Raw genomic sequence first — 18,708 nt, forward strand, 5'->3', positions numbered from 1 at the left:
TCACATTTTAACATTTTAACAAAGTTAAAGTGCAGTATAGAAGCACCACGTAGGCTGGGTAATGCGCAATCGACAGGCAGAATGGGCCTTGTATAGTTGCAAACTAGAGTAGAGATGATGTCCCAAATGTGATGCTGAACCAGTGCCACCAGTTTGTAACTTGCTGCTTAAAAAAAAAAAAACTAAGTTCAGCTTTAGCTAAGTTTAGCTCACGCACTGTCATGTTTTCAAACTCTTTTTTTCCTCGCACAGCTGCAGACTGGAACGGCCTTCCTAACGACGTTGCTGTCATTATGTGCCCATCCAAGTTCATCGAAACTGTAAAAACTTCCTGTTATTATGACTATGTATTTTTATTCTTGCCACCCCTTATGTAACGCTCCATTTATTGGAGCCTTTAAGGTAATAAAATGAAATGAAATGAAATAATGCGAGTGGAAAAATGACTGGCATTCTTTCAGTACCCAATAAAATGTTGTGGAAGATCACACAATTTCAGAAATTCAATTGATACAGTGCATTGAATTACTGAAAATAAAGGGAAGGAAGCAGAAAGGATACGTTCGCTCTAACTCAGTAAAATAACAGTTATGCAACTTTTTAAGATGTACCTCAGGAAGTTTAAAAAGATGAAAGTCTCACAGTTCTGAGCTAAGTTTTACGTAACCCAGTTGTGCATTCGCAAGTTGCAAGTGAAAAAGTAGTTTGCAGATTACAACGTTCTCAATGCCACAGTTCGCTCCACACGGCTAGAAATCATGGAACAAGCACCACGTGGTCAAGAGCACAATTTTGTTGCCCTTTAGGGTGCAGACTTGACACAAACGGTTATCGTTATTTTATATATTTTTTTCTTTTTTGCCAGCACTAAGCTTCCAATAATATTTCCTGCCTGAAACGCTACGGGACACTCGGAAACAAGCGACGTTGTTGAAGAGATGGTACGACCGCGCAGCGTTACACAAGAAAAATGCACACAGAACAAATGGCCGCATATGGATTTTGGACCAAGACTACAGCCTAAAAAGTGTAAAATGTTCAAGGGTGTATAGATGGCTGCGCCTCTGGTAGAGGATGTCACAAGCTCTCTCACAAGATTATGCCGATGAAACTACGCAAATGCGGAGAACTTGTGTAAAGGTTTCAACCTCAAAAAAAAAAAGGGGGGGGGGGGTATTAACCAAACCTGTGCAGTACCGAAGTATGCAATTTATAATAGAAAACATTGGGATTTTTTACAGCGTCTGTTTGGAATGTACCCCGGCAGTGGCAGCTTGTGGGGCTCTTGATGCGCACAAATGTACTAGGCCACCGAGCATATGATAACAGGACAATACAGTTTAATACAAACAGTCACAACGAACAAGCGCACTTGCAAATTCTAGATTAACCAGTGTATTGGCACACAAACTTCGACAAAATGTTCCACCATACAGAGACTGTCTCTGCCTCCGCATTGGCAGTATAACGTTGGAGCAATCGATGCCCTAGTAGCCCATTTACCAGGCCTTCAAAAGTGATGGTAGCAGAATTTTCACCAATGATTGAGAACATTATAGTCGAACAGGCCTCGTATCTTGTTATTCCAGTATTCTGCATAGCTGTTTGGGCTTGTTCCCGACTCAACGTTGAGCTCCAACTGCAAGATTAAGAGAAATATGAAGAACATCACTACTTAGTCTACTTGGCACATATTCCAGAATTGAGAGAAGTTTCACCAATGCTAAACACACGTGGGATAAGGACCAAGACTGCCCAGAACACAATGATTTCATGGGATGCATAGAATGTAGAAACAAAGAAGCAAAATCGATTTATCTTTTCGTACAGATGAACAATCGAAATACGTCAGCGTGCACATTATCTTACAAAAGGTAATTTTTTCACGTGGCGCAAGACAGTGACAAGGCGTTTACAAACGTACATCCTAAATTTTTTACCCAAGACTCTTTATATTTAATTAGCACGTCTCCACCTGAGCATGAGTGCCATGAAACAGTGGGGTGCAGGAGCACGTAAAGCAATGACAAGACAGGTGGTCACTATTACGCCAATTGTGGTGCAGTGTTCCCAGAGGCAATCATTCAAACACCACGCTACTTAGCAGATGTAGCGCTGCCACGTGTTTGGACATGCACCTGTTGCTGTTTATGGTGTGCCTATGCTGCACGTGCCAGAGTTTAGATAATAGGCCATGATATTTATGACAGTGATGTCATCGCAGAGATCATTACCTTGCTCTCACGCAACGACTTACAATGGACATAACTGCCTCCTGTGTTTTTCCTTGGCATTAACACAGATTCCCACCCTTAAGTTTTCTAATTACATTGCATTCACTAAACAAAGAAACTGCATTTAGCATAAGAGTGCTACTCAAATCAGTTGCAGTTTTTCCAAAGAAGTACTGTCATTATACTTTGCTTTTGTTCGTGGTCTTATTATTTATGGTATTGCTCCCTGGTATACCTATCGTTGTCATCTTTCCTTTATTCAGCACATAAAAAGATCAGGCCACTCGCATTATAACCCAAAGCCATTTTCCCTGTAATGCCTCCTGACACTTACGTACAAACCAGATTCTAGAAGTTAGATTTGTTCAGCTATCATTTAGAAGTCATATGCTTCGCATTACAAAATATATATATATATATATATATCAAGGCTATAAACAGGGATTATGTGCGTCAGAAAGGCAGGCCAACATTTCGATAGGAGGACCTATCTTCGTCAAAGGCGGCCTCGTCAAACTCAGCATGTTAGTTTTAAAGGTTTTGTACAGTGACGTCACATGTGCCTGTCGGTGGCGGCTGGTTGTAAAGGGAGAGACTTCAAAGAGAGAGAGTGCTGTCGCCTGATGTCTATGGGCACGGTTCCCAAGACAGCACGACAAGAGCAGGAGGGTGGGAAGGTGGGGAGAAAAGAAAAGAAAGCAAAGGAGAGGGAAAAAAGGAAAAGAGGGGGGGACACCAAGAGGGGGAAAAAACAAGAAAAGAAAAAGATGGCCATGGGACAGTGTTGGGGAAGCGAGAGGTTAGGGTGCATACAGGGGTGTCGTTGGCGGCATGCTTCTGTGGGTTTAGAAAAGCCGGTCAGGCGGTCAGTGCGCCAGTAACAAAAAAGACCCGAAAAGACGTCAGTTGAAAGAGTGATTTTAGTAATTTAGCAGTAAATGCGACGAGCAATTTAAAAGGCGTTAAAATGGCGACAAGGAGTCTGGGGTGCAATGCATGGGGTAACTGGAAGGCAGTGGCGTGGTCTTTCAAGAGACCTTAGCCCCAGTATCTCAACGTAGGTGTTGAGGTACATATATAGGTACACTGTTTACATTTGTAAGAGAGTGCCGTCAGTAGCGCGCTTTGTTTACACAGACGACGTACGCAGCTCTGGCGCATTATCGTAGCCATCATCTGCGCACAGCCCATCTAGCGCGGCACCATGCTTTTCTTCTCACGCTTTCGTTGCAGGGAAATCATGCCACCAGTTGCAGCGGTGAGAGAAAGAGAAACAGCTTTATCGATCCATAATGAAATAGAGCGCGTCAAGCACCTGATGGGGTGGCTCCCTCTTCACGGGTTCCATATCCTTCCAGGGCCACCTGGCCCCTGTGGATCAGACAGAGCTGGTCTTCCAGGGCGGGGCTGGATAGCAAGATCTGCCATCACTTGTAAAGGGTGGGGACAGTAGGAGAGTTAGTTATGGCTATAGGTGGGGGGTGGTCTTTAGAGAAATTGCACTCTCCTATGACGTGCCGGAGGGTGTCTAGTGCATTGCAGTGAGGATATATTCTCTCATCTTTCTCGGGATATTCTGTTCTGTAGGCAGGGGTGGGGAAATGATCCTGCCTGGATTTGCCTGTTTGTCCGGCTCTGTTCAAGGAGTGGTGGGGATGTGGGCATGTCTTCCCCTGTGATACTTAACTATATCTGTGCAACTGGGTTTCCCCTCGTCTCCACCTTGATGGCCCGGGAGTTGAGTGCTCGGACCTGCTGACGAGCACATTCATTGCCCTCAACTGAGGAGTGGGCTGGGGCCCAAGCTAGGTCAATTGTTTGTTTAGGAGACTTAGCTTTTCCAAGGATTTTCAGTGCTGCAAGGGACACCCAGCCAGATCTGTAGTTCTTGTGCGCAGCTTGCGAGTCCGTGACAATCTTGGTGATCGTTAGGTTGTAGGAGTGCAAGGGCTCTCGCCATTTCTTCTGCTTCCTCCAAAGATGGAGTGTTAATTGATGCGCAGGTGACCAGCTTGTCCAGCCCGGTGACCGCGACCGTTGCCCTCACAGAGCATTTGGGTAGAGAGGTGTCTGCGTATAGGACAATGACGTCTTTCTCCAGGATCTAGGTGATGACTCTTGCCCGGGCGTTGCATCATCTGGCGTGCCACGTGGGGTTCATATTGTGCGGTAGTGATTTGCATTCCAGCTTCTCAGTCCACTTTTCAGGTAATTGGTCGTGGTGGGTGTAGTGCGATTCTTGCCATCCAATTTTGCGAAGGACACTGCTGCCACCTGGGTCTGGCTAACACGGGCCCTTCGAATGGATAGGTGGGCTTTAACGAGCTCACCTACTGTGTCGTGGACTGCCATTTGAAATAATTTCGTTGTGGATGAATTTATGGGTATACCTATGGCCTGCTTCGTGGCTTTCCTGATTATTGCATCAAATTGTATGACATCCTTCTTGAAGAGTTGCATCTACGGCGCTGAGTAGACGATTCGTGAGATAACAAAGGCCTGAACGAGGTGCAAGGCGTCCGGTTCTTTCAGACCCCTCCGCCTCTTGGCCACTCGCATGATCATGTTAAAGATCTGGTCTAACAGGAGCTTGATTTTTCTCATCATGGCCGTTGCCTTGCCATCTGCCTGGATCAGGAGGCCCAGGATACGGAGTTGAGGTACCAGGAGGATCCGGATCCCTTCCAGAGTGATTCCTGTGTTTTCCGCTTGTTTCTCTGATGCACGTGGTCTGACAACAGTCAGCTCCGACTTTTGAGGCAAACAGCAAAGGCCACAGGTCATTGCATAGCTGTTGACCAAGTAAGCCACCTTTTTGGTGCATGTCTTTCATCCAGCTACCCGACCCTGCCCTCGCAGTCCAGAAAGCGATGTCGTCGGCATGTAATGCATAGCCGAGGCCATCTGTTGATTCGAGAAGCTTAGGCAACGGCAGGAGAGCCATGTTAACAGGAGGGGGGAGAGGCCCACACCTTGCGGCATTCCTCAATCCCCCAGGGAGATTGGTTGGGATGTCTCCTCTCCTATTCTGATCCTGGCCATTTGGTTGCCAAGAATGTCACGGATGTAATTGTACATTCCCGCTCTGCAACCCGTTTCGCGTAGGTTGCAGAGGACACTTTCATGTGTGATGTTATCAAAGACACGGTTAAGGTCCTAGTAGTGCTCATGGCACCTGCTTCGTTGCCTGCTTGATTACCAGCTCATTGAGTTGTACAAGAACATCCTAGGTGCCCACGTGTTGCCTAAAGCCATACATTGTCTCTGGCATTTGGTCGGTGGCATCCAGATCCCCATGCAGGACGTGAGGGAAATCAGTCTCAGCGGCGACAACACCCAAGGGAGCATCACATCAAGCCTTACTCGTAGCCACTTGGAATCGCCCCTTGCAGGGAGCACGCTGGTACCATGGACTGACCTCAGCAGCTGACGCTGCAGACGAACCTAGCCTCCTCCACTTCACACCACCATGTCATGGTCGCCGGCAACACAGCACATGTGCACCCCATTTCCCCTCTGCTCCTTTTCCACTTTCCTCCTCGTGCACTCTTCTTTAAAGGGGCTCTGAACCACCCCTTGGGCTTTGTGAAATAACAATCTGCAGGTTGCATGTACTGTTGTGAACATCTCAGCTGAAGTTTGCTGTCATACATGGTGCTGGGAGCTCTCAAAAGGATTGCGAACTAACCTTTCTCTCAAACGCTCTCATTTCAACAGAAGCCTGCCTCGTTACTCTCCTAAGCAAGCAGGGCTTACGTTTCATTTTGCAATAAAGCGGATTCTCATACTCGACTACTAAAGCCCCTCCATACTGTTACCAAAAGGGTGAGCTGATGGAGGGGATCTATCGACTGCTATTGGTAGCGGTGGTCGGCTACATAGCATAGATATAGCAGCCGCTGTGGTGTGCCGCCGCAAGTTCACTGGCTAAACGCACTGCGGCTCGCTGAGGGCAACTGCGTTAAGCTTATGTTTAGCTCGTCGTAGATGCCAATGTCGGAAGTTGTGGCGTCTACATTAACATCCAAAATGAAATTTGAACTGTGCCCCACTGTGCCGCGGCCTTTGCAGTGCAAGGCATTGAAGAAGGAACCGCAGCACAGCGGAGGCCCTGTTTGATTCCCAATAAGTCCGCTTCTGCTGAACGCACTGAAGTACTTTTTGTGGCGAAGTATTTCTGAAATAGCCTATTTTCACTTCGCATGCCTTTCTCCACTTTACTAATAAGTGGTTCAGGGCCCTTTTAATTTCACGCTGTGCGCCGTGTTCACTTTCATCTTTCGCTGTTTTCGTTCATTCGGTTACGCCGAGGAACGGGCATCTAGGAATGTCGCTCTAGAGGTTTGGAGACCCCCTTTGGTGGAACATTAATTTCTATTACTATAGCAAATTGGGTGCATTTGGTTGAGAAAAGCGGCGCATTTTCTGTATGGTCACGTCTTTCTATGAAAAATTGCACCAAAATGTTTGTGCAGAATGGGTGATAAAAACATGCATCAGACACCACTGTTCTAACCCTGTCAGAGCTCTTTTTCCTTGCAAAAGAAAGGCAGATAAATTCATTTAGTCTCTCAAACTTACTTTGAGGCCTGTCCCCAGTGTTCTAGTGTCCTCCAGATGCTGACAAAGTCATCTTCAGAGACGGTGACTTGTCCTTCAGTGTAGAATCTCGCCAACTTCAATACCGTTTTTTTTTTTTAGCTTTCCCCAAGGGCCTTCCGAGAGGCCTTGTTTCAAGATCTTCACATCCACTCTATCGGCACCAGCAGCCAGGTCTCTATACTTTTGTCTTATGGCCTGTTCCTCCATTCTGCAGAATGAATTCAGGCCAGAATATAGACAACAATCCTAGTGCAAACACGGAAGCATAGCACATCTACACTCACCACAGTAAAAATGAAAATTTTACTTGGGTTGCTGCCTTGTGCTTTTGTAGTGACATGCTAAGTAAGAAACAACCTCGCAGGATCTTGAACATGGTAAGTAGATCTAACTATAGCACATGCGAAGCTGAAAGAAGCCTGAACATTGAATGTCTACGCCACAACTACAGTAGTGCTTCCCAAGATGGATACTAGCCTTCACTGGAGGGAGCATTAGCGGAGCTACCAGCCGGCTTGCGGAGGTTTAGTCTAGAGTACAACTTACAAAATATGACTACTGGCTGTGGCCGGCTACATCAAGCTGGTAGGTAGATGTCTACTAGCTAGCTGTGCGCTTCCTGGGATTACCTTTTCAAATCAGGCATTGAGACTCGAGACTTTTCTCAAAGTCCCTTAATTGCTTCCTCGCATCATGTTTGAGCTTCGCTTTATATTCGTCAATATCGTTCTATAGTTCATATTTTAAATCTGCACTATGAGGACACATTGCTAAATTGCAACAAATAAAAATGGCACTTCTTGGCAACAGCAAAGCTAGACCTAGAGCAGCATGACTGAAGCAAAGCTTCAGAAGTAACTGACATGCGTCTGTAGAAAAGCAGAGGCAAAAAGTGTCCATAAGTCGTGGCTACCCTGCTGCTGCCAAGTGCCCAACGTGTGAAAAAAATTGACAGTACCTCGAACCCACAACCTTTATTGGTAGCACCAACACAAGGTGGTACCATGAATTCTGGTGCCATAATGGCGGACATTGGATTTTTCAACCCGTGAGCCATCTAAGGCTTTTGTCTCAACTCTACGGCGGCCAAGGCTTATTATTAGGCCTAACAGTAGATTTGGCTTATGTGGGCACTTATACAGGGTCCTGAATATTTGGCTGCGCGTGTTCAAAAAAATATTTAACGCTCACCACTGGACTGTTCTTGCTCAAATTTTGCAGAATGATCACATTTTGGCGTCAACTTCCTTTAGTATAACACCTGGCACAATTAGTCACCTGCTTTTTAAGACAAAAATGAGAAGCTGTTTTCGTGTATGGTAAAAATGGCATCTGAAAAGCCAGCCCTGGCACAGACTTGTGTCGCAACCTGCCGTCATCTGCAGAAAGCAGAGTTTCAGGGAGGGCTGCCGCATGTTGCGCACTCCTGGAACAGGCAGCTGCCCTCCCTGAAACACTGCTTTCTGCAGATGATGACAGGACGTGACAATATTATGCTTGCACCATTGTGGCAGCAGCTTGCATCCCCATAAGTGCCAAGTGTTATACTAGACGAAGTAGACACCAAAATGCGACCGTTCAGCAAAATTTGAGCAAGAATAGTGCAGTGGTAAGCACAAAATCTTTTTTTGAACACGTGCAGCCAAATGTTCAGGTGGACCCTGTATAGGCAGTATTGATATATTGTGAAATTTATTTTCCTTCTTGTTACTAAGGAGGAAGCTTGGGTTAAAGGCCTCTGCTCCCCAGTGCAGTTTGACAACGTGTAACACATAGCTGAATATATAACAATACTAGCATAAAAATCTCAGAAGCACTTGCAAGTTTCTCATAGAAGTGGATAAACACATCACAGAAAAAAACGGCACTGTACAAAAGTTACTCAATTAAATATTGTTTGTTTCTAAGTATGTACACTCAACGGTGGTGGTCCAGCCAGTTCAGGATTTGGGGCAATTTTTGTAGCAGGAAAACTCGTTCTATAGCAGTTTAGGAGCAGCTACACCAACATTTTGGAGCAGAAAAATTCGTATTTTTGGAACACATGGAGTAGTATAGCAGTAGTCTGTAGCCATTTGGCGAAGCCTAATGTTATCATTGTGCAATCAGCGTGTGCTGCTCAACAGTGAAGCCGACAGAGGTATAAAATCAAACATGCTAGAACAATTTGCGGCGCCAAAAGTGATAGTAAATGTCTCGCGCGCATTCCAAATGACCGATGTGCTTGGATATGCTTTACCGAGATATGCTTTACTGAGATATACCGGATATGCTTTACCGACAAAATGTGTATTATGCCCAATAACAATGCTACAAGCTCGACAAGAGACTGTGTCTATGGCCGGTGCAAAGATGATATGCCTCTGTACGGTGTGTCGCAAAGGTGGTGATGACAGTGGAGAACAATGTTCGTACCATCCCGTACACTCAGTTTTTGCTGTGAGTTGGGTTGTCGGCTTCCCATGTGTTGTGCGGCCTCTGCGAATAGATACCAGTCGATGCGGCGTAAAACCAAACTTTTGTCGCTGATACCCGACCAACCTTTTGAAGTACTACCAATTGGATCCAACGGGCAAGGCAGTGTGCCATGGTGAAAACTAGCTGTTGGCCAATCTGACCAGCAAGCCTTCCACGCTTGCCGCTAACTAATATGTTTATATGAGTGGCTAACCGGCGATCAGTTCGAAGATCATACATATGTGTTTTCGACAACAGTCGGAGCCGGCAACCACTGCAATCACACATATATGTTTGCAGATTGACAGAAAGTTCCAAACTGCATGTGCAGACGCATGAATCTGCGTGCATGAACACACATATGCGATACGATCTGCGTGCCTCCCAGTGGCTAATTGGTCCTATACCTTCACACATAAGTGCTGCTTTCATCGCCGTTTCCATGTCGGATATAGGAATTGTTTTGATTGGAGTTAATGACCCGGACGACCCTTGTACCAAGACAGGCATGCCTCACCATCAGATGGCGGTTTTGCCACAGAAACACTTAAAAATTAAGTTTTCTTTTGTCCTGAAATCAACTAATCACCGTGGTGATGCTGCATGCAATGCATCGACCTCGGTTGAGTACTTCACCAAATAAGTCAAATAAGTACTAGTAGATAATAAAGTGGACAAAATTGCTGAAAGCTCTCTCATTTCATACATAACTTAAGCACTTTATTTTAGCTTCCTCTGGCTTTCCTTTTGAGTGTAGCATATGTTGTATTTTTAACTTTAACTTCGTTTCTTTACGTCTCCTGCATTATTTTTCTAAAAAAACTCTTCTAGTTTCTCCTATTATTGACTAATCCAAAGCCTTGTTATTGTTTATGCATTGTACTCCTATTTTTGTTTCATCTACGCCTTGTCTCCTAAAAACTTTATCACATATTTTACATGTTGCCATTAGTGTTTCTACTGTTCATTCTTGTCATCATGCATAGGGGGTCCCATTTTAGTTTCTATGGGACCTCCTTCCGTCTACCCTTCTCATGTAATTATCCCTGTTTTTGTCAAACTGATTCTGAGTTGGAAAATGAATCATTTTAATGTTCACAAATCAATTCGTACAGTTGAGTACAGCCAATGTCCAATTTTCTGACTCCCAAGGGGCCGCAAAAATGTCCGAATCCATGCCTTTTATGGCCCCTAAGGCCTCAAATCGCCACAGGCACATCCGAAATAGCTCTGAAGGCCTGCCAGTATACTTATTAGGCGTGTCTGTGCTCGTACCGTAAAAGGAGACGGTGGGTGCATGCATGTATAATTAAGGAATGCATATTGTTCAGAAGAATAAAAATGGGTTGGAGCGCATACAGCAGACATTGTCAGATCCGGACTGGAAGCCTACCATTATCATTGAAAAAAATGGTGTATGATCAGTGCATTTTACCTGTGCGAGGATATGGGGCAGAAACCTGGAGGCTAACAAAGAAGCTTGAGAACAAGTTAAGGACCATGCAAAGAGCGAAGGAACGAATAATGTTAGACATAACGTTAAGAGAGAGAAAAAGAGCGATGTGGATCAGAGAGCAAATGGGGATGGCTAATATTCTAATTGACAATAAGAGAAAAAAATGGAGCTGGGAAGGTCATGTAATGTAGGCTAGATAACTGGTAAACCATTTAGGTTACAGAATGGGTGCCAAGAGAAGGGAAGCTCAGTCGAGGATGGCAGAAGTCCAGGTGGAGCGATGAAATTTGAAAATTTGCAGGCATTAGCTGGAATCGGTTGGCACGGGACAGGGGTCATCGGAGATCACAGGGAGAGGCCTTCGTCCTGCAGCAGTGAGGAGGGAATAGCTTTATTGTCTGTCCTGCGAGTTGGTGGGCAGGGCCAAAGGCCCCGCCTAGGTGACGGCCAAGAGTTCGTGGGTCCTGGAGGCATCCTCAGCATGCTGGACGGCCCATAGTTGATCATCGAGGGCGGGGCTGAGCCGTGCAGCTTCCCAGCACATGCGAAGGTTGTTGCTAGAGGCTGCATTCTTGTTATTTCAACATATCACTTGGCATTGCCATAATATATGCTCCAGAGTGGCTCTGGATTTACATTTGTGGCATTTGTCCGGATATATGATGTGCGAGAGCGCAGGATTCGGATACGTCCGAGTTTGTAATTGACGCCATGTGACAGACTGCTTTCTGTCAATTTTGGGTGAGGTCGCAGGAATATGCCCCTCTGTAACCTATAGTGTTTTGCGATGTCATATGTGGTCAATCTGTTCTCCCGACTCCCACTCATCTACCACACCATCACGTCCGGAGGGTGTCGGGGTGTCACTTGTGACCACGGCTCGGTCCATAATCTCTCTAGGTGCATTGCGTGGCTCCTTGCTGTTGCCATCCACCGCTAGGGCATGAGCGGGTGTCCATGCAACATATATATTTCTTTTGCTATCTTGACCTCCTGCAAGAAGAATGCGTAGTGCCTCCGGGGCGATTCGGCTATTGGAAAAGTTTCTTATTTCCATGTGAGAGTCGCTGACTATCACGGTTGTGTTAGTCTGAGCTACTGCGAGCGCTATGGCTACTTCTGTTGTGTTGTTACTTGTGGTGCGTATGGTAGCGCATGTCTTGCAATTTTTTTTGCTACCGATATAATGGCTGCCGTAAAACCGCCGCCTGCAGATGTATTGAGCCGCGTCTACGAAGACTGCGTCCTTGGCGCTGCCGAATGTCTTCTGTATCTGCTTCGCTGTTTTCTCGTCTGCCCTTATTGCGGTCCGAGTGCATGTTCTTTGGTATGGGGGGTATTACCATTGTTTCCTTCATTTCTCTTGGGATGTCAACTTTGACACCATGCTGTGTATGGTAACCTATGCCTAGTCTCTCTAGGATGTGTCTGCCTGCTCGTCTTACAGAGGCATTCATACTGTGCCATACATTGCGCTTCAATGAGCTCGTCTATCATGTTGTGTAGGCCTAATTGCAGCAACTTGTCCATGTTGGTACTGATCGGTAGCCCTATGGCTAGTTTGTATATTTTCCAAATGAGCCATTCTAGTTTGATCTTTTCCGCGACCTGCCATTTCATGTAGGGCGTTACGTATACTATTCTACTTATGACGAAGACCTGTATTAACCCAATCATGCTTTCCTCTCTCATCCCACTGTGTTTGTTTGCAATCCTTTTGATTAGTCTCATGATTAGCACTACAATTCCCTCCAGTATTCCAAGGGTTTCTTCGTTGTTGCCCTTGACTTCGATGAGGAGCCCCAATACCCTGATCTTGTCGACCTAGGCTATAGGTTTCCCATCAGCTGTCTTTAACTGTATCTCCTCTCTATAAGTGAGAGCTTTCCAGTAGTTGCCTGGTTTTTGACCTCTGCAAGTCGGTCTGTACAGCAAAAGCTGCGATTTCTCTACCAAGCAGGTTATCACTGTCCCCTCTAGATATCGTTCGACTGTTTCGACCGCTGTTTAAAACGTTTGTTCTCATTAGCCCATCACTTCCATTTCTCACCCATAGGGTGATGTCGTCTGCATATAAGGTATGATTGAGTCCATCAATTTCTCGTAGCTTGGCTGGCAGCCTGATTAGTGCCAGATTGAATAGCATCGATGATAATACCGAGCACTGTGGCGTACCTGTGTTGCCTATCTCGATCTCCTCCAAAACTAGGTCCGCTATCGTGATCTTTGCCTTCCTGCCCATTAGGAAACTGCCTATGTAATTGTACATCCATTTTCCCAGTCCTAGTTCTCCTACTCCATCTAGTATCATTGCATATGTTACATTATCGAAGGCCTCTTTTAGGTCCAACCCTAGAATTGCCTTTGGCAATCTGCCTGGATCCTCTATGATCTGAGGTTTTAGTTGTAACATAGCGTCCTGCACTGAGAGGTTTCTCCTGAATCCTATCATTGTGGGTGGGTGCACGTCCCAGTCCTCGAGGTAGGTGGTTAATCTTGCTAGGACCATGTACTCCACGAGTTTCCGCATGCAAGAAGTGAGATATATAGGTCTCAAGTTCTCAATCTGCAGTCGCTCGCCCGGTTTAGGTATTAACACGATTCGTGCCGTCTTTCATTGCTGCAGAATCTGCCCTGCCTCCCAGCATTTATTAATGTATTCTGTTAACTTAGTTATAGACACATCGTCCAAATTCCTTAGCGTTTTGCTCATCATCCCGTCTAGTACGTGTGCCAACTTAATATTGAGTTTCTGTAGGGCTGCCCTAACCTCTGACTCGCCAATTTCATTGTCTAATTTGTCATTTGCCTGCCCTGTGTAGTCAGGGTGTATGATGGGCATCACTTGCGAGATGTATCTTCTCGATTTCCTTGAGGAAGTCCTCTTCTGTCCCTTGGTATGCTTCTATTAGCCAATTTATATTCTGCCTATGTCCCGTCTGGGTCTAACAAATATTGAAGCATGTTCCACGGTTTTGCCATTCCTATCTGACTGTCCATGTCGTTGCATTTTCCTCCCACTGTTTTCTGCATAGCTGCTAGACATACTGTTCTATGTTCCTGTTCAATTTGGCTATGCTTCTACGAACTGTCCGGTCATGTTTGTTTCTTTTTATTGCCATTTCAGCCCTGCCTTAGCTTCCCACGTGTAGAAGCTTGTCTACGTTCTCTAACTGCGCCTCCAGTGGGGCCGTTTTCGTAGCTGCAGTGGTGAGCGCAAAATCTTTTTTTTAAGCATAGACTGATGATGATGACTGTGTCCCTTGACAATTGATTCTTCCCATTCTTAATATGCTTCACCGCATAACGCTACTGTACTGGAAAGCTGACTTTCAGGGATCTGCATTATTCAACGTGTAATATGCTTCACCGCATAACGCTACTGTATTGGTAAGCTGATTTTCAGGGATCTGCATTATTCAACGTGTCATGCTTTCGGAGCTTCGAAGCCACTGGCGAGAATTACAAAAGCGGAGTTGGCACCATTGCTAACAGTTGCGAATTGTTTTAATGAAATATATGGTACCGAACAAGAAGACTTAGCCTAGACTTGAGGAGGGAATGGAAGAAACTGGTACATAAGAAGCCGATCAATGAGTTAGCAGTAAGAGGGAAAATAGAGGAATTCTGGATCAAGCTACAGAACAGATATTCGGCTTTAACTTAGGCAGAGGACCTTAGTGTTGAAGCAGTGAACGACAATTTTACGGGCATCATTAATGAGTGTGCAATAGAAGTCAGTGGTAACTCTGTTAGACAGGATACCAGTAAGCTATCGCAGGAGACGAAAGATTTGATCAAGAAACACCAATGTATGAAAGCCTCTAACCCTACAGTGAGAATATAACTGGCAAAACTTCCTAAGTTAATCAACAAGCGTAAGATAGCTGACATAAGGAAGTACAATATGGATAGAATTGAGCATGCTTTCAGGAACGGAGGAAGCCTAAAAGCAGTGAAGAAGAAACTAGGAAGAGGCAAGAATCAGATGTATGTGTTAAGGGACAAAGCCGGCAATATCATCCCTAATATGGATAAGATAGTTCAAGTGGCTGAGGAGTTCTATAGAGATTTATACAGTAACAATGGCACCCACGAAGATAACGGAAGAGGGAATAGTCTGACATCCCACAAGTAACGCAGGTTACAGCAGATTTGTTGAAGGATGGTGGGCAGATTGTTCTAGAAAAACTGGCCGTCCTGTATATGCAATAACGCCAACACAATTTTAATCCATAAAAAAGTGGGCGCCAAAGACTTGAAAAATTATAGACTGATCAGCTTACTGTCCGTTGCCTACAAAGTATTTACTAAGGTAATCGCAACTAGAATACGGAACACCTTAGCCTTCTGTCAACCAAAGAACCAGGCAGGATTCCGTAAAGTCTACTCAACAATAGACCATATTCACACTATCAATCAGGTGATAGAAAAATGTGTGGAATATAACTAACCCTTATATATAGTTTTCATTGATTACGAGAAAGCATTTGATTCAATCAAAACCTCAGCAGTCATGGAGGCATTACGGAATCGGGGTGTAGACGAGCCATATGTAAAAATACTGAGATATATCTATAGCGGCTCCACAGCCACCGTAGTCCTCCATAAAGAAAGCAACAAAATCCCAATAAAGAAAGGCGTGAGGCTGAGAGATATGATCTCTCCAATGCTATTTACAGCGTGTTTACAGGAAGTATTCAGAGACCTGGATTGGGAAGAATTGGGGATAAGAGTTAATGAAGAATACCTTAGTAACATGCGATTTGCTGACGATAGTGCCTTGCTTAGTAACTCAGGGAACCAATTGCAATGCATACGCACTGACTTGGGAGAGGCAAAGCAGAAGGGTGGGTCTAAAAATTAATCTGCAGGAAACTAAAGTAATGTTTAACAGTCTCGGAGGAGAACAGCAGTTTACGATAGGTAGCGAGGCACTCGAAGTGGTAAGGGAATACATCTATTTAGGACAGGTAGTAACTGTGGAACCGGATCATGAGACTGGAATAATCAGAAGAATAAGAATGGGCTGGGGTGCATTTGGCAGGCTTTCTCAGATCATGAACAGCAGGTTGCCATTATTTCTCAAGAGAAAAGTGTATAATAGCTGTGTCTTACCAATACTCACCTACGGGGCAGAAACCTGGAGGCTTACGAAAAGGGTTCTACTCAAATTGAGGACGACGCAATGAGCTATGGAAAGAAGCGTGATGGGTGTAACGTTAAGGGATAAGAAAAGAGCAGATTGGTTGAGGGAACAAACGCGAGTTAATGACATCTTAGTTGAAATCAAGGAAAATAAATGGGCATGGGCAGGACATGTAATGAGGAGGGAAGATAACCGATGGTCATTAAGGGTTACGGACTGGATTCCAAGGGAAGGGAAGCGTAGCGGGGGCGGCAGAAAGTTAGGTGGGCGGAGATTAGGAAGTTTGCAGGAACAACATGGCCACAATTAGTAGATGACCGCGGTAGTTGGAGATGTATGGGAGAGGCCCTTGCCCTGCAGTGGGCATAACCAAGATGATGCTGATGATGAACAAGCAGCAGCTTGGTGACGAACGTCAAGTGGCTAGGCCTAGTGTTGCCGCATTGGTAGCTACGGCTGCCAGTGGATCTGCGTACGAGAGCACCTGTTCGAAACGGCGAGAAAATCAAAATGGCAGTGGTGGTGGCCTCAATGCCGTTTCGGACCTGCAGTCATGGCAAAGTCCGGAAAACGGAAAGGCGAAGGGTTTTTGCATCCGAACGCTCATACGTTCTTATACAGTGGCTCTATGGGGTACTGTGGAGGTACCGCGAAGGCGTCCGAATTATTGGGCATTTCCGAAAAATTGGGCGACCAATAACGGTGGAGCCGACGTATGCAGAAATACTCAACCACTACAGAGGAAGGAGACTTAAATACCCCCCGCCCCAAACATCGCTCACACAACACGAAGCAGTCAGCTGGCGAAGACTGCAAGCAGGCACGTTCTTCAAGCTGCACACACTACACGATATGTTCCCTACCTAGTACAGTACATGTCCGTGGTGCGGGGCAACCCCCACATTAAACCACATCACGTGGGAATGCAAGCGTAATTTCACATTCCATAATGTAACCCAAGTGCGGAACACTGGGAGGGTCTGCTCACCAGCAGCGAGCTCGCAGCCCAACGGGCAATTGTGCAGCACGCCTGCGAGGCAGCAAGACTCAGCGGTGCCCTGGAATAGGGGCGCCCACCTTGTGAAGCGGCCAGGACTCAAGACATGAAGACACCGGCCCACCGCCAATCTCTCCGAGATATATAGCAGTAAAGTTTTTCCATTCCATTCCATTGGACGACCGGAAAATTGGTCGTTGACTTTGTACATACAGCCCTTTGCTGTAGCTGTTCTTGACAAAACCACACCAGTGGTGCTAACCGTGGAGATACATACAAACTTTAACAACCGAATACGACAAAAAAAATGATGCCGCACCTCAACATCGCGCTTGAGGGCACGACATAAAGAACCAACTTTAGAGAAGGGAAACTGTACCTTTCGCAGTGGTTCGAAAATAAGCAGCGGCAGTGCATGGAACTTACCTAGGTGGACGCCAGAAGGCGCTGCAAGAACAGGAAGCGGAAATGCAGCTTTTTTTTTTTTAGAGCAATATTCAATATGGCCGCTTTTGCCGGTCGTGTGCCTGGAGAAATTTGTGTATATCCCAATAAAAGGGCCACATTATCTGGCCATAGCCCGTGCCCTTTTTTTTATTTATGTCTCTGCAACAGAAATAAAGCAAAGCCACCTTTCAACTGCATTGTCGGTTATCAAGTTCATATTTTGTGCCATAGGTTCATAGAACACACCCGAATTGCAGTAGCAGTACAATACAGGTACAGCACACGCTCCGAAGGTCAACTTAATTAGCGAAAAGATGTCGTTGATTGAAATTAGCTGTTCCCTGACGCGCACAGAGATACTCGCTTACAAATGTTCTTTTTATTTTGCTATTTGGAAATGAAAGTCGTCGCAGCACGAAAATACCAGTCACACAGCATGGGCACTTTCAATCCCAAGCAGACACGATCCAGAACGCGCCCTGCATTTCTCTATGCGTCCCGAAGGACTGGTGTATCACATTTCGGAGCGTCCCCATCAGCGGATTGTTGTATGCCCGCGCTGGTCCAGTATGCTAAAAGATACACAATGCGTCCGATGAAGGTATGCGCTGCGTGAAAAAAAAAAGTGCGCCGCGTCTATAAGCTCTTTCGACAACGCCAAGTGACGATACTGGCGTCCGCTCTAGAAAACAACCTGCGACGCCACTTCGCCCGATATATTTCCGTTATTTCTTTCTTGTTTAACGAACATGCACAGCGTCAAAAATAAAAATCGTACTTGCCTGTATTTGTTTCCCAGGTTTTCAATCTTTGTTTTTGTTTCCTTCAGACTCTTTTTCGATGCCGGCTTTAAAAAGTTCTTCCACAATGTGCGCGTACACTTTACGATTCCTTTTGGCACGACGCAGGTCATTTAGGTTGTCCTCCCAAATTCTAAATAGCGTAAACGTTTCCGCTTGGCTCCAACGTGCCCTTCCCGCTGCCATTGCTCGTCCCGCTGCTCGTGATGCCTGCTTGAACGAAACGTGCAACGAGGCGCCCGACTGTTTCTGCAACATGGCCGACGAGCAGAGAACACACAACAGCGCAATGCGCACGACACGCAAGAGCGCAAGACGCGTAAAATCCCTTGATAATTTGAAAGTAGCGACACTCTTTGAACTCTGCTGCCGCTGCGCGACCTCCTCGCCTCCTCCTCGCCCCTTGCGTGTCCCCGCCGCGGCAACCAGTTTTGCCCCCGTTTTTCTGCACGACGATTGGTCTCCCTGCCGTTGTCCTTGGAAACGCGCGGATCTTGAGTTTTGCTTGTGTTTTTCTTTTTCGCTCGCGCCATTTTCCTCCTGAGCACGGCTGGCTCGGTGCTTTA

General features: G+C 45.7%; 1 long non-coding RNA gene across 2 annotated transcripts; it reads right to left on the minus strand.

The window, feature by feature from the left end:
* Positions 1-1,320: 1,320 nt before the first annotated feature.
* Positions 1,321-18,616, minus strand: LOC135920392 (uncharacterized). 2 transcript variants are annotated; one of them, XR_010570246.2, is made up of 4 exons: positions 18,125-18,616; positions 17,322-17,501; positions 6,816-7,044; positions 1,321-1,639 (listed from the first exon to the last, which is right to left on the minus strand). It is a non-coding gene; the product is annotated as an uncharacterized lncRNA (long non-coding RNA). The 2 variants fall into 2 exon arrangements; XR_010570245.2 differs by lacking the exon at positions 17,322-17,501 and having other exon boundaries at positions 18,125-18,607.
* Positions 18,617-18,708: the final 92 nt, after the last annotated feature.

This window comes from Dermacentor albipictus, chromosome 10, assembly GCF_038994185.2.
Source record: "Dermacentor albipictus isolate Rhodes 1998 colony chromosome 10, USDA_Dalb.pri_finalv2, whole genome shotgun sequence".
Taxonomy (NCBI): domain Eukaryota; kingdom Metazoa; phylum Arthropoda; class Arachnida; order Ixodida; family Ixodidae; genus Dermacentor; species Dermacentor albipictus.